This window comes from Taeniopygia guttata, chromosome 4, assembly GCF_048771995.1.
Source record: "Taeniopygia guttata chromosome 4, bTaeGut7.mat, whole genome shotgun sequence".
NCBI classification, from domain to species: Eukaryota; Metazoa; Chordata; class Aves; order Passeriformes; family Estrildidae; genus Taeniopygia; species Taeniopygia guttata.
In genome coordinates this window covers 33,710,277-33,726,494 of record NC_133028.1, presented here as the reverse complement: position 1 = coordinate 33,726,494, position 16,218 = coordinate 33,710,277, and the positions used below count along the sequence as shown (strand labels likewise).

The 16,218-nt window shown below is 40.2% G+C and overlaps 1 protein-coding gene across 37 annotated transcripts in view; it reads left to right on the top strand.

Annotated features, from left to right (window-relative positions):
* Window positions 1–4,766: 4,766 nt before the first annotated feature.
* TENM3 (teneurin transmembrane protein 3) overlaps window positions 4,767–16,218 on the top strand; it is a 1,292,556-nt gene continuing 1,281,104 nt past the window's right edge. For 20 of the 37 annotated variants that reach the window (XM_072927766.1, XM_072927765.1, XM_072927749.1 and 17 more), the window contains exon 1: window positions 4,768–7,970. The gene's annotated coding sequence lies outside the window, so the exon portion shown is untranslated. Of the gene's footprint in view, window positions 7,971–16,218 lie in introns of all 37 variants that reach the window. The other 17 variants (XM_072927763.1, XM_072927759.1, XM_072927755.1 and 14 more) reach the window with 4 other exon arrangements.

Here is a 16,218-nt window from a genome sequence, read left to right as displayed (position 1 = left end):
TTCCTGCCTACATTTTACACTGTGATATTATATATGTGTTTTTTCCAACTGATGTCCTTGTCTCTCAAAAAGGTTAGGTTTCAGAAGCTGCTTTCCTCAATCATGGTACACTGGGTATTTGGCTGGCTCCTAAGCTTCCTCTTCTTTGATTTCCCTTTCAGTCACAATCTCATATCTATTTACACCTAATTTCCAACAAACCTAGCTCAGAACTTGTTTAACTTTGATAAATTAACCTCTGTCAAGAATCAGCCCTCCACATTAATGTTAAGGACCTTCCTTCCACTCTTTACCAACAGTAAGTATGAGCAACTCAAAAACAGTGGTCCAATGGTAACTGTAAACTTTCATTATAATGATTAATTTATCTGGCCCAATAAAGTACAAAGGGAAATGAGTGCATATAGAGTATCTAGTTATATATATATCTCCTAAATTTAATTCACAAATAGTAATTCAATTTTTCTTAAGAATGAAAGAAGAGAATTAAAAAAAAAATCATATATTTTAGATTTAGAAGAGAAATAGTATAACCAGCTTTTTTTTTCCCCGCCATACCTATAAACAAATTGTCTAGATACCAAATTTCAGTTAACGAAAATGAGCACATGCAAAAATATTTGAAGACGAGGCAGTCCATGACCAAGGAAGGGACTACTAGGATTTCAAAAAGAAAGTTGTTTTAAATACCCCTATTAAAACACTATAGAATTTAGTTCTTCCATGTGGCAACCTAGTAACTTCACTATATATATATCTATATATGGGTCATGTGTATATAAATAATTTGTCTGTGCACACTGGAGAAATACAGACCATATGTCTTAAAAACATATTAGTTCCAGATCCAACAGTGCTGAATGTAACAAAAGTGTGATTTCAACCCTTTATATAAAGCCAACAGGTACACTAATTTCAGAAAAATAACCAAAATAAAGGAAAATGAAAATTATAACATCTATTTGAAATATGGTAGAAATCCAAACATTTTCTTTTCTATTTATAAATGTCTAATATCTATAATTGTATCAAAATTCCAGCTGTTAAATGTATTACTTCAGACAAGTAATTTTAATATTTAAGTCCTCTTTCAGACACCTCTGTTATGGATTAGCTATATATGTCTGTTATAGATGAGCTTTCTTTAAATTTTGCTTGTTAACATAAGCCCTCACTATTACAGTGACAGATAGTTTCCATTGCAACTTCTGGATTTCATACATTCATAATCCTTTGAAGCCTTGCTGATGATTTTTTCTAAGAGCGTTTTTTTTTCCCTGAAGTGGGGATAGTTTTGTAAGGCACTCAGTAGGGACATTGCAATTCCAGTATGAGTTGTAGAAGACGTTCCAAAACCATGTAACAGCACAGACTGGACCAAATCTAAGACATCTCTCACTCAACACCCCTCCCTGTCAAAAAGCTGTTGGCCATGTAAGATGAAGTCTAAGGTAGAAAAGCATATAATGAGCATTTGCTTGAAATTCAACATCTGGCACAACAAAGGTAAAAACAGAGTTTGGGTCAAAGGTGTTGTATATGTTTTCATATCCTTCACTGTATTCCTTCCTAAGAAAATTTAAGTATAGTTAAAACTGTACTTAACTGTCAAAATATATATTCAAATTGTAACATATGTCTATCACTTTCAATTATCTCCCTATTCCAGAGAATTAGAAAGGTTGTCATCATCTTTTCCTAGATGTTTACATCAATTAATCTTCTAAGGTTCCCTGTTTAACAGTATCTATATACTCCTTATATGCCTTTGTGAATGACACACAGGACAGTAGGATTGAGGGCACCCTTGGCAAGTTAGCTGACAACACCAAACTCTGGTGCAGTTGACACACTGCAGGGAAGGGATGCACTAGGGGGACCTGGACAGGCTCAAGACGTGGGACTGTGCAAACTTCATGAAGTTCAACAAAGCCAAGCGCAAGGCTGTGTGTGTGTGGGCAATCCCAGGCACAAATACAGGCTGGGAAGGGAATGGATTGGGAGCAGTCCTGAGGAGAAGGACTTAGGGGTGTGGGTGGATGAGAAGATTGACACGAGCTGAAAAATGTGCACTTGCAGCCCAGAAAGTCGAACATGTCCTGGGCTGCATCAGAAGCAGCATGGCTGGCAGAGCGAGGAAGGGGATTCTGCCCCTCTACACCACTTGGAAACCATCCAGCTGTCTGGGATCCCACATAAGAAAGACATGGACCTGTTAAAGTGAGTCCAGAGGAGGCCACCAAGATGATTAGAGGAACAGAGCACCTCTCCTATGAGGACAGCCTGAGATAGCTGGGGGTGTTCAGTCTGGAGAAGAGAAGGTTCCAGGGAGGCCTTCCAGTACATAAAGACGACTTGCAAGGGAAAAGGATAAGAACTTTTTACAAGGGCATATAGACTTAGGGCAAGAGAGAATGGCTTTAAACAGAAAGAGGTCATTAGATTAAACATTAGGAAAAAATTCTTTACTGTGAGGATGATGAGGCACTGGAACAGGTTGTCCATACAAGTTGCAGCTGTCTCATTCCTGAAAGTGCTCAAGTCCAGACTGAATGGGGCTTTGAGCAATCCGGTCTAATGGAAGACGTCCCTGCTTGTGGCAGGGGTGGAGATGGAACTAAATTCCAACTCAATTCAAGCCAATCCATGATTATATGATACCTCAAACAGGATCAGCAGAACATTTATAATGCAATGCACATCAGTTTCAACTTCAGACATGTGTTGCAGTAGGCCACCCATCAATATGTTCATAAAGTCACCAGTTTGGAAGCTTTTTTGTTTTGAAAAATCCAGCTCTGACCTGGGCAGCACTATGCTGTGGATAAATGCCAGAGGATTATGACAATTACAATATATTGCAGTGAATAGTATTCAAGCATCCTCAAAATATAGAAAAAAAGTACTCTTTCAGCTTCCTTTCTGATGTACACAAAAAATTACCAGTGCATCTGACACAATAAGAAGCTCTTCCTGGCTGCTGATGGACACTGGTGACGGACACCTGGGGCCACACACAAGTGTTTTACAATTACAATAATAATAATAATGGTCCATGTGATATCCCTATCTTTTATAGAATAGAATCATAGAATATATCAAGTTAGAAGGAACCCATCAGGATCATCAAGACCAACTCCCTGTTCCTAAACAAAAACTAAAACTGAAACCATTCAACTCAGGAGCATCATCAAGATGCTCCTTGAACTCTGACATGGTGCAGGGACCACTTCCCGGGGAACCTTGTTCCAGTGATGACCATGGTCTCTGCAAAAATCCTTTTCCTAATGTCCAAGCTGAACTCCCCTGGACACAGCTTCATTCCATTTGCTTGTGCCCCATTGCTTGTCAAACAGAGAGAGATCAGCACCTGCCTCTCCACTGTGCCCCTTTAGGAAGTCATAGACTGAGATGGGGTCACAAGTTGAAGATCTTCATAGTCACAGGAACAGAAACAGTCCCCCTAGCAAAGGCAGCTGCTCCTTTTTAACTAGAAGCCATTGATCCTGTGCCTAAATTTTTCCTTAGAAGAAATAATTTTCCCCTAACCAATCAGGGAAAGCAAGAAGTTGTCAGACCCTCAACTCATTATACAAATATATTAATATAATCTCAACTTAAAGGTTTAGATCACAGGGAAACAAATAATGATCTTCCAACAAAGCAGCCTTTTCTTAAAAGGCTACAGATTTTCTTTCTTTTATCCCATCATATGGTGTTTTTTTCCCTATTACATACCTGTTTACTTGCATCCATTTTCTTTAAAATATAAAACGTTAGCACACCACTGATCACTTTTATATATTCAGCTTTGTTTATATAAACTGGAGAACAGTCCAAAGACTGAATTCTCTAGTAACCCTTGTACAGGGTAAGGTAAATACCATGCACTGATTATTGGGTCTAAAAAAGAGAGAATTAATACTTTTTAATGACTTTGAAATGCTCACAGTAGTAAAATATTTCAAATTCTAGCTAGCTGAAAAACCTATTGATTAAATCTTTATAAGACTGTAATAATTAAGTAAGATTTTGTAACATATTAAATGGTATCTATCCATAAATTTTACATGCAGTCCTGTAGAATTCTTGAGTCTTTGTAACATGACAACATGTGACTTTTGACACAATTTTAAAGCTCAAACTGCCCAATATATTCTTGCTAGTTTACTCACAGTTTTTCCTGACATATTTATAAATTGTGATCAAAAGCATTTCAGGTACCTGAAAAGAAATTGAAAAAGGAGTGGAAACTTGCTTGTTCAGATGTGGAAGAAAAATCCATCTTTTTTTGTAAAAAGCCTCCTACACAGACAACATGACCAAGGGCAAAAAAATACTTGTTTTGCAGAAACTTCTTACTGACTAGCTGTCTCTCTTGATATTTGACCAGAACTTGCTCAGATTTAACCAATTTGAAAATATTAACACATACATTTAATTTTCTGCTGAGATCATCAGATGGATTTCTGAAAAACAATATACTTCCTGGGATGTGTAAGAGTAGCCACATGCAATGTTAGCAGCTCTTTAAACCCTTAAAAGTGCAATTTAAATGGTCCAAACAAAACCCAGGCCATTATAGGAGAAAATAAAGAAAGCTATTTTTAAGTTTTTATCAGTGTGTGTGGGTGGCAGTGGGGGGTGTTTTTATTTATTTTTTTTTAGCAGTCTCAATTCTAAGCCCTTTAAAACTCCAAAATGCCAAGTGTGAGATCACAGGGATTTAAGTGATGAAAGAAGTCAATGAAGGCAAGTAAACAACATAAGATGAAATTTTAGGAAACAAAAATTTTATAGCTTTGTCTTCCTTTTTCCTTTCTGCTTTTATTACTTTTTTTATGCCTGCTTTTCTTAACTTTAGTTGTTCATTCCTATCGATCTTACATATTTTTCAGTTTCCAAAACACAGAATAATATTCTGCTTGCATAATTCCAGTAAATATTCACTATATTAAGTAGCCATCAAAATTGGTTATTAGTTTGACTTAGTCAAATCAAAGTTCTTTTAAAGTATGTCCAGGAGCCTAATGAATTAAATTCCATGGACGCAGATATAATATGCTAGTATAGGATCAATTTTGTTATGGGCTTTACATAGCGCTTCTTTAACTTAGAATCTCTATAAAAATAAAGAGTCTTGGTTTACATATAATGAAATTGTTTTTTTAAGCTCTGTGAAACAGTTGAAATTTCACAGTGTATTACAGTGTGTCAGACTAAATTTACCTTACATCACTTAGTGTCTTCTCACTGATGTGCACAACTGTTGTTACAGGTCCTTCATTAATAAAATAGTATCTTCATTAACCTCCCATATTTTGAAAACGTAGATATTTATTCCAGTCAAAGAAGCTCTGCACTCTTCTGAATAAATACTTGTGGAACACAGATTTTAAAAATTAAAATAATAGGTGGTCAACTTTTTAAATACTGCTCACTAAATGTTACCTAAAGTGGGTGGCATTCTTTTGGGCATGGAGCACATTTGTCATTTGCATATCATTGACCTTGAAGCTTACTGGTTACAGATGAAACTTCATCTATTCAAAGCAACCTGTGTAAAATATTCAAATAGATTTTTTAAAAGTGCATTTCACTTTTTAATTTCCTACTGTTCTTCTTACACTGAGAAAGCATTGTCTGAACCCAAAGGGATTTCCACATCTAGCTTTCATGCTTTTTGTTGCTACATGGCAGTGACTGCTAGATTGGCAAACAGAATAATTGCCTTTGAGAGAGTTCTTTAAGGATGTTAAGAGCATGAACTTCACTCTTTTAAAGTAGCTTCTTAAATAAATGCTTCAAAACAAAGTCAACTATTGATCCAATTCTTTGAATAAGAAGTTCTCCCCATTTGACCATAGCATTTACTACTGAAGATAAAATGTACATTAATCTTTCTAGTTTATTGTCTTCAGTTGACAAAGGTAGAATTACAGAGTTGCAGCACAAAGAAAGATTTGTACCGTCTGTTTGAAATGACAAATGTACACAAATCCATTGACTGACTTAAAAGCAATCTTTACATCGTTATATTTTGTCACCTGAACAGAAATAGGGGTATAATTTATGATTTATTTCCTAGTTATATTATTGAATAACTGTTTATTTTCTAAGCACATTTTTTATTTCCTTGTTTGTTTATTGTAGTGATGCTTTGTTTTCTCTTTTTGTTTTTGTTTTCCCCTGGAAGTGAAAAAGAACATCCAGAATGCCTGCTTACTGCCAGGAGAGCAGGATGGCAATTTTAGCCTGAAAAAAACAACCAACCAAATCACACACACACACACACACACACACACACACACACACACACACACCCTTCCCAAATATTTTGAAGAGTTTGTACCAACTTCACAGATTTTACACTTCTGTCATCTTCCACTGGGATATCTAATTTGAACCCTACTTTCTAAAAGGAGAGAGATGGAAGAGAAGACAAGAATGTCAACATTCTGTCTGTCACGTGTGTGTATAGCAGTATAAAAACAGCCACTGTGGGACAGTAATATTTTTTTCCACTGTCAGCTGCAACAAGAAATTGAGCTAGGACAGATACTGCAGGAGCAGTGAAAGGAATCCTTCATGGAGTCTTACCTTCCCAGCTTTTAACTTATGTTCCCTTTCCTTACAATAACCAGAGCGGTGTACTTGGCCCTAAGAAATGGGCAGGTCAGACCTACAGTGTTGCTCGAGTTGCACGTGGATTTTGGGGGAGAAAAAGGGCAACAGACCAGCAAACAAAGGTTCAGCATCCGATAAGACAGAGGCAAAATAAAGCTTCCGCTGCACTGATCACGCGTAGTAAGCTTGAGGAAAACGAAAAAGCGCTGCACACAAAGTACACTGCGGCTGGCGAGTCTAGGGTCTCCTTGAAAGCAAGATGCATGCAACGTTACCAGAGACACACGTATGCAAACACACATCCAGAGGCACTTACAACCCCCGGCTCTGCCCGTATGCGCACACCGCGAGCGCGGCGTCCTCTGCTGCGCCCCAGCTCCCGCCCGGGCGCACGTTCCCGGCGCCGCCGCTGCCGCACCGCGGCCGGGCCGCTCCCGCTGCACCGCGGCCGCCGGAGCTCCCCACGGGCGAGGGCTGCAAAACAGCGCCGTAGGGGCCTCCCGGCTCCTCGCTGCAGCAGCCCGCTACGTGCCGGCTACCCTCTTCCCCTGCCCCGATCACCAGCCATCCCCTGCCCTGCTGCCCCGTCCCTGCGGTGAGCAGCAGGATCACCCGGCTGCCCCGTCCCTGCGGTGAGCAGCAGGATCACCCGGCCGCCCCGTCCCTGCGGTGAGCAGCAGAATCGCCCTCCCGCCCCCGCTGCCCGGTGCGGAGGACGGGGCATCCGGGAGCAGCTCCCGCCCGCTCTCCGCTCTCGCCCGGCAGCGGTGCGGCGGCTGCCCCGCTCCCGCCCGCCTCCGCTCCCGCCTCCCCGCGGCGCGCCCGCCCCTCGCCCGGCACCCGGCGCCGCCGCCGGCCGCAGAGCAGCCCGGCCGCGCTGTGCGACGCGCTGGGACCGGGGCTGTCTGCGCGGCGTGAGGGAGGGGAGGGAAGGCCGGGGAGGGGGGAGGGATAGGGGAAGTGAAAGGGAAGGGGGGTGTGTGGAAGGGGAGGAGGGGAAGGAGGGGGGAGAAATCAAATAAATAAATAACCTCCGCACCAATAAGAGAGGCAGCGGCTCTCGAGAAGGCTGGGATCGGATGGGAGAGGTCCTTCTTGGGCTCTGTTTGTTTGTGACTGGAGCTGCAAAGTTCAGAGCCAAACGTGTTGCTTTCCGGCGGCGGCGACCGCCCCGCTTCACCTGCTCCGCTGACGGGTGCCTGCCCGGGGCGGCCCCGCTGCTCTGCGGGCCCTCTGCCCGGCATCCTGCCTGCCGCTGGGGCCGACGGACGGCAGAGGAGCGCGGGGCTGTGTCCCTCGCCCGCCCGCCTTCCCCTCCGCGCCTGCCGGAGGGCAACGGACAGGTGAGTGCTTCTTTGCCGCACTTCTGCCCAGCCCGGCGCGGAGGGTGCCTCCGCTCCGTAGTCACCTGTCACTGCAGGAGATGCTCATTTATCAAACTTTGCCTCCTGTCTGCTCCCGCACCCCCTCTCTTGCCTTTTGCGGGAGGGCGAGCGCTCGGGGTTAATTGGTTTTGCGCAGAGGGAAGCCGCGGGGGGCGGAAAAGGCGGGGGTCCCATTCTGCAGAGCATGGCTCAGCCTTGTCGGGAGAGGGGTTTGTCCGAGCCGCTCTCCTCTGCTGCCGCTCGGGGCCGCAGCCCGGGGTCCCTCTCCCCACGCGAGTTCGCGGCGCGGAGGCGGCGCGGGAGCCCGGCGGAGCGAAGTTGTTTTTTGCCCTGCAGGGAGCCCGCGGGGCCCGTGCAACAGGCAGCGTCCTGCGGAGGGAGGGAGGAGGGCGCCTCTCCTGCCGCCGTGGGGTTCCTGGCGGCCGCGAGCAGACCTGTGCCCTTTTAGGTAATCCCGCTTTGTTTCCAGCACCTCCAGGGGTTTGCCTTGCGGGGAGCCTGTGCCATGCGGCTGCTTGTGAGCGCTTGGCAGCAGCCCCCGGAGGCACGCCTCCTCTTAGGAAGGAGAGAAAGTTGGCGATGCTCAGGAGGGACGGATACGATGCTTGCACTCGGCTGCGCGGAAGATGCGCATCGGGGCACTGGGTGGCTTTGCCCGCCCCGCGGTGGCGGCGCGGCGGGGAAGGCAGCGAGCGAAGGAGCGAGCGGTGCTGCGGGGCGCGGGCGCCCGGCAGGTGGAGCCGTGGGGAGCGGCGGCGGTGATGCCTTAGCTCGGCTTAGGCAGTGTGGCGAGCGGAGCCCGTAGGCGCGGTGCGAGGCGGCCCGGTACCCCGAAGCCGCTGCACGGCGGCCGGAATGGGTCCTTCAGGCGGATGCGGTGAGCGGGGTGCGCCGGGCGGTGCGCGCCTTCCTGCGGGCGCTGCAGGTGGACACGGTGCCCTGAGCTGTTAGCATTACCCCTGGTCACACGCGTATTTTTTCTGCCATTGATCGTCGTTCTGCTTGTCACTGAGTATTGGAAAATGATCACATTCGAGGGGTATTCTGTCTTGATTATCACAAAATGTATAAAAGCATAATTTCTAAAATTATTCAATAGTGGTTGACAATTAAAAGATTATCCCAGTACTCTGCAGCTACCAAGGAACAGACTGTACTAATTGGATAGTTAATTACATTAAATGGGAAGGTTTTCTTAAAACAGGAAGCTTTACTCTTCTAGGGAGCTGAATAGAGTGTTAGAATGTGAAATAACTATATTACAGTGATGGTAACACTTCTGCAAGAGCTTAAGGTGCTAGATTGGCCAGCAGCACTGGGACAGCCTTTGCCCAATTTTAGAGCATTGGTAAAAAGAAGGCTGGATTTTCATCACTTTTCCTTTAACAGGTAAATATAGCTAAATGGTGTAGAAATATGTGTGAAACAAACCAAAGGGGTGGCAATATTTTACATATTTTCCAGTGAAATCTTCTTCCATCTTCAACTGACATAATTTGACTGAATTGATAATTGAATAGAATTTTATGCTGCTAACCACTTAATACTTGAATTCTATATCTCTTTGTGCCACTTATACTGATCAGAAAAAATTGTTGTTTAATATTGTGGAGATGGATATGGCATGGTGTAAAAATACTTTTCTCGTCATTCTTTTATAACTAAACAGCTAAGGTGTTTTTTTTTAATAATATCAACATTCCAAGTTAAACACTTTACTTCAGTAATAAAGTGATAAGTAAGCGCAGCTAAACTGTATTTTCAGAACTCTTGGTTCTTCACTTTTCTCATGTTTCTTGCAGAACTTGAATATGTTGTATGAGAAACTCCTACAATGACTGCATAAACTTGTTGCATTTTGTTGTAAAAGTTTTCTTAATGTAATAAAGTTGGCATAACAAGAAGCAATATAATGTAATCTTATGTTTGCGGTATTTTTTTTCCAGAGAGAAAATATTTTCCATTATCTTAATCAAATACATATTCTTAAGGAAAGTGCCAGAAATTGAATTTAATAAGAAATTAATTTCACAAATTAGATAGGATATTCTATATTAAGAGGTACTGTAGAGAATAGCACATAATTAAAGATGTAAAGTATGTCTGGACTTTTATATACCTATGCTTTATTCAGTCAATCATGAGTTTTTATCACCAGTATAGATTTGTGCCTCCTTTGAGGTATAAGAATGCATAAAGAAGCTCCTGAAATGCTGGCCTAAACACTGAAAAGGCTTGGAGTATGTGTCTCCCAAATCGGTGAAAAGAGTGAGCTTCACGGAAGTTATATTCATAACTGTGAAAGTAATTTATTTTCTTCTTGTCTTGGGTGCTACAGCTGTCACTTAGAAATCTTTCTGTGTTGTATCCCAACCTTGCTCTTTTCACTATTATAGATACATTTCTCAAAGACTTCCTTTATTCTTGCACACCAAAGTATTCAAACATTTCTTATGAGCATTGCTGCTGACTTCTGAACCTGAATTCCAGTCTATGCTGTCCAAATGAGTGTTTCTAAAAAATCAGAACAATAGAACTTCTGGATTTTCTCTCAGTTCCTGTAAAAAATATTAGTTTAAATGAAGATGGTGTTTAATGTTAAGATTGGATTTCCACCAGAACAAAAGTATGGCTTTCCACACAGCTGATAAATAGATAGGTGAATGTGTTATCAGAGATTTACAAAACGCTGATGTCTTGACATCTGGATTTGTTATATGTCTTTAATAAAACATGGAATGTGAGAAAATGCTGTAGAGGGTTTTCTTTTTTGAAGGGGAAAACCCCACAACTCTGAGGCAAAAGGAATATTAAAAAGTATTCTCTATGACATACTGGATAGTATAATGCTGGGTGCAGGGAGAGGTTACTTGGATATTTTCCATATATTGTATTAAAATGATACCAGCATAAGTTTTACAAGAAAATTAAGTCTGCTTTTAAAATCCTTCTAGTGAAACAGACAAATTTCTTCTGTATAACATGTAGATACTTTCCCCCGATCTTTCCCAATTCTCTTTCTGCAAATCTATGCAAGAAGGTTCTCTAGCATTATTAAGCATATTCTTTTGTATTGCTTCCAATTTGTAGCACTTGCAATCTATCTTTCACCCTACTATTTGTTACACTAATGTTAAATTTACTGTCCTTGCTAGAATGAAAGTTCCTTTCTGCTCTTCTGACACGATCTAAAAAAAACATACAGAGTTTTATACACAGTCTCTAGAAATGTTGTATTTGCTAAACTGACAATTCCAGATTGATAAACCTGAAAATTTTAATCCTGGAAAATGCAATTTTAATATTGAGGGAAAAGGAAATAAGTCCTTAAATCCTGTCTAATTAACATACATTTCTTGTTAAATGAGGGAATATCAGCTTCTGGGCATGCCTCTATCATAACAGTAAAATACCCAATGGTTGACTTGGAAGCTACAGCTGCAACTCATACCAGGTAAAACAAATATTTAAGAAGCAAACAAGATGTTTGTTAATGCATTGAGGTGAAGGATCTGTGAAATTCAGTATCTGAGAATATTTCTAGTGTAGATGATGATGATAATAATAATAATAACAATAATAATTTGTGATGGATACTGGAATAAAAGATCTGGAAGCCAATACTTATGGGGATTATTAAAATATGTTTGCTTTACACATGCTGAGTTTTTCTTTTTTTTCTGTTATAGCAGCATTTTACATCATTAAAGACAGCAATTGAAATTATAAACTAAAACATTCTATAGGCTTAGGCGAGTCACAGTTTGCAAGTTATCACAATGACTAAAGCATTAAATTACACTTTTATTTGTACAATAAAGAATTTCATACAAAACTTGCAGCTCTGTTAAGTCATGAATATGTTCTCATTTCTGAAATTGTATTGTTTTATTCAGGTCTGTAAAGAAACCAAGCCTTACATGTGGACCCATTAATTCTGGACTATGATATCAGGAATTTAATAGTGGATAGCCAACAACTAGGTTTTTTGAAGACTAACATTTTATCAAACAGAGGAAACTGTTCTTTATTTAATGCACACATGCACTGTTACATACATGAGTATGCTTATATATGCTTTCTGTGTGAAAAGCAGTCTTATTAAATTATCTTAGCAAGAGACACTATCTTTATAACTTCTTTATAGATTTAATTTACCTAGCACCTTCTACCCCAAGTAACTTGGACTCCATCTATTAAAAAAATAAGACAGATTTTGCAAAGATTCTTTTAAAATACAGGAAGTGTCTTTTATTGCAGCATGTAGAAAGATCAGCATGAAATATTTGCGAATACTTTTGATCTAGAAACACAAATGGAGTCCAAGATAATTTAGTTTTGTTGATTCAAATTTTAACTGTGAAGTATTGCATGAAAGAAACTCTGCTTCAAATTTTAACTGTGAAGTATTGCATGAAAGAAACTCTGCTTGGGAGCTCTGATGAAATCTGGAGCTCTTGAGAATGTCTCTTCTAATAGCTGCTAAATGTTCCACTGTTAATTAGTCAGTAATGTAAATTGAATCAAATGTTACAACAGCGTAATGTTCTCCTGTTGATTAGCAGTTCTATGTCTAAGCAAACATACTTTCAGCAGACAAGAATATTTTAACTTTGCCTGTTCAGTGGGAAGTGTTTCTGCAGAAGTCCTAAATAGTGTCCTATAAGATGCCCAGAGAAATCTGGTCATCATATTTCTATTTTAGCTATCTAATGAGAGCAGCATCTCTTTCCCTTCATGGAATGAATGCAAGGACAGTTTACAGAAATCTGTGGAGTCCACACATGGTGGCTCTCTGCTGCCGTCCTAGTCCGTACCAATACCTAAGACCAGACCTACCTTCTGGCAGCTGAATCTTTAACTTCCTCCAAGGGTAAAAGAAAGCAAGAATAGGAGCTGTGTTCCAGAAATATGGCATTATGACTGTTAGACAGTGCAGATCTGCAGAGGGCAGACTGACAGCCATCTCACTGTGTGTGATCTGGAGCTCTGTGGAATAGCTGGAGTAGGAGCATTTTGAACACAGGGGGAAGTGGTCAAGTTGCTCTTCCCTTCAGATAGACACCTATGCATTGACAGTTCTGTGTATTTAGGAGTCATCCTATCTTTAAAGTGGTGTTAAAAATCAAATTGATTCAATCTCTGAAGAAATATATGGTGGCGCATCATTCTGGCTGAGGTACTGCTCCCACACTCTGTGTTCTAAGTCTGTTCTCCTTAGGACAGGGTAACACTGAGATGGAGCCTTAATGATGTTCAAAAGAAGTTCACCTGTTTCCAAGGGCAGGGAGCAGGGCACAGTCAGGAGAAGACAGCCAGCCAGAAAGAACAGAGGCTGTGTTTATCTACTTTAGAGCAAGTTGGGTGAGGAAGAAAGGATGCAGCGTGTGGTAATTGACAGTGGATATTGCCCATGGGTCACAGCAGGAATGAAGCATGTAGAAGTTTGGACTGAAACACTACCAACTCAGCTCTGAAAGACATTATTCCACTTTATGGTAGACTGACCATTATCTGTATGATTTCAGATGAAATAATTTTAACTGCTAGCAAAATTATCAGAAATTGCACTGATTTATGAGTGAGAAAACCCATTCAAAACTTGTTCCTGAAGATGCTACATGCATGTTTAATCTGATGATGAGTCCTGCTTCTATTTTTAGGATTACAACTTGATATAACAGGAGATATGAAGTATAATCTTAGTTTCAAAATCTGTTTCATGCTTTTCTTTTGGAAAAAAATACTGGTTTTGTTTTGGTGGATGTCTGCAATAAGTGCCACCTCAGCCACTGTAAAAAATACTGTTTCAGTTACATGCTAACCCCTGTAAATCATTGGAGTGTAGCTTTTTCTTGGACAGCAGAGATTACTAAACCTAATTTTAGACCAAAATAAAAGTCTGTACTCAAGGAACATACAAGTCTTACTGCCATAATTTTTAAGTACTTCTATTTCTTTAAGTCATTCTATTTTAAGTATTTCCTACAGTGAAAGGGATAAAGTACATGGATCAGAATCAAAATGGACTAGCTGATGGTCTAAGGGGAAATCAAGCTTTGAAGTTAAGAGGTAGTAGTCAGTAGAGATTCATACTATTTTGTTTAATTTCAGCAAATCTCCTCATTTAGGGTGCAGGCACGGGATAGCCTGTGAATTAGGTACCATGGGTAAGACGGTACTGTCCGTTCACTTAAAAGTTACTGCTAATTTAATTGGATTTTTAGCTGCCTTTCAGACTAAACAGTAAATGTATTCCTATTTCATTTCAGTGGGAAGTAAAATATGTTCATTTGCAGCTGCAAAACTAATTAATTTTACTTCACTTTGCAAAAGATTTACTGTGGCTTATGTGGCCCTGGGAAAACGAATTGTAGATTGTTGTAAAGTGCTCAAGAATTAAGATTTTACTTTATATTTTTCTTAAAGACTGACTAGTTAAGGTTGATTCAGCAATGGCTAGGATTAGCTACACTGAGGCTAGAATAAGGGTCAGGTGTTACCACCCTTCCTTAGATTCACTAGTGAATACTCGTAACTTAGTATTTTCTCAGATACGCTTTCTGATTTGTCATGCAAAATAGTGGGGAAGAAACTAGAGAAAGAAAATGAGAAGAGATTGCAGGAGATTGGTTGGCAAACCAGCACTAGCTGTTAAAATAATCAAGGGAGAAGACAAGTTCTTATTATTTAGTAGGAATTGAAGGAGTGGGGATTGGATTTAACATACGGAAGAAAGGAATGAATGGTAAGAAGAGAGCAGAAAAGGCTTTTAAGTACAACCTTGTCAGAAGTTCTTGGGGCAAATAAGTTAGTCACCAAGGGAAGGGGTGGAAAGTCTGGATTTGTTTATTATTATTATTATTATTATTATTATTATTATTATTATTATTATTATTATTATTGTTGTTGTTGTTGTTGTTGTTGTTGTTGTTGTTGTTGTTGTTGTTGTTGTTGTTGTTGTTGTTGTAGTACAAAATATCTTTTTTTTTTTGGAGTAAGACATAAATTGGGTATGAACTTTGTCTCTTGCAAACCTTGTGATGATCTCCTAGAGGACATGCAGTGAATGTCCTAAACAATATGAGGCTTCTTTAGGCTTAAGCTAGGTGGGGTCTCTAGATGCACCCTTATGCTGTGTGGGTTTTTTATGTTCTTGGAGAACTGGAAGAGCTTTTAATAATTTCTACCATTTTATGCCCTTATTTCTGTTTTAAAGTCTTTCAGTCTACTGTCTTTTTCTCTGTCTGTATTCTTTACCCTGGGACTGAAGAACACGAGGACCAGAAGGTAAAACTGACCTAAACTGAAAACTCTCTGAACCAGTAGAATTGACTGGTGCTGTGATCACACTCAATTTCACACTGCTGCTAGTGTCATGCAGAGTAATATTGTGAATAATTCTGTCAATTTTTGGTTCAGCTACTAGTTTTCATAATGGTAAATAATTACAGAGAGTATCTATCTTTGAGCAGTGAATGAGAAATTTATTAGTGAAAGGAGAACTGGCATTTTTCCAAAGCTTTTTTTTTTCCTCATTACAAAACTTTCATATATAATATTTTCTTTTCCCAACTGAGTATCGGTGGCTGATTTTCAAAAACTGTAAATGAAATCTTGATTCTATACATATTTTTCTTGATGGAAAAGTTAAATTCTTCAAATTATTTGGCTGTTTATTTCTATTCTCTAACAACAATTTCAATTGATTTAGAGAACCATACACACAACCAACTGATCTAAAATTAGTAATTCTGAGGTGCAAATAAAACCAAAACAAAACAAAAACCCAAAACATTTTCAACCACATTGAATTACCTCAATGCCTCCAGTTAGTTTTGCTGGTGCAAACGAGGGTGCAAAGTAGGGGTAGAGATGGAATCTGCTTTAGCCACCATTGTCACTAGAAGAAAGCTTTGTGGAACTTCTGCCTCATGCTTAGTATTATTTATATTCTGTAATCAGAAGGTTTTGAGATGGCTTCATTATCATCTTTTATCTGCTGTCTTCTTCCATAAGACCTAGAGACTTAGTCTGAGAGCAGGACAGGGTTCTTTTGCTACGTGGCATGTGCATTTAATGAGTATAGATTCTGCTCTTTCCTTGTATTGGACATAAGATTCCCCTGTCATGTCAAAATGTATGCATTTATGTAAACAGCGAACTAATAAAACGTGTAACAATATTTTTTGCTATTTGGAACTTT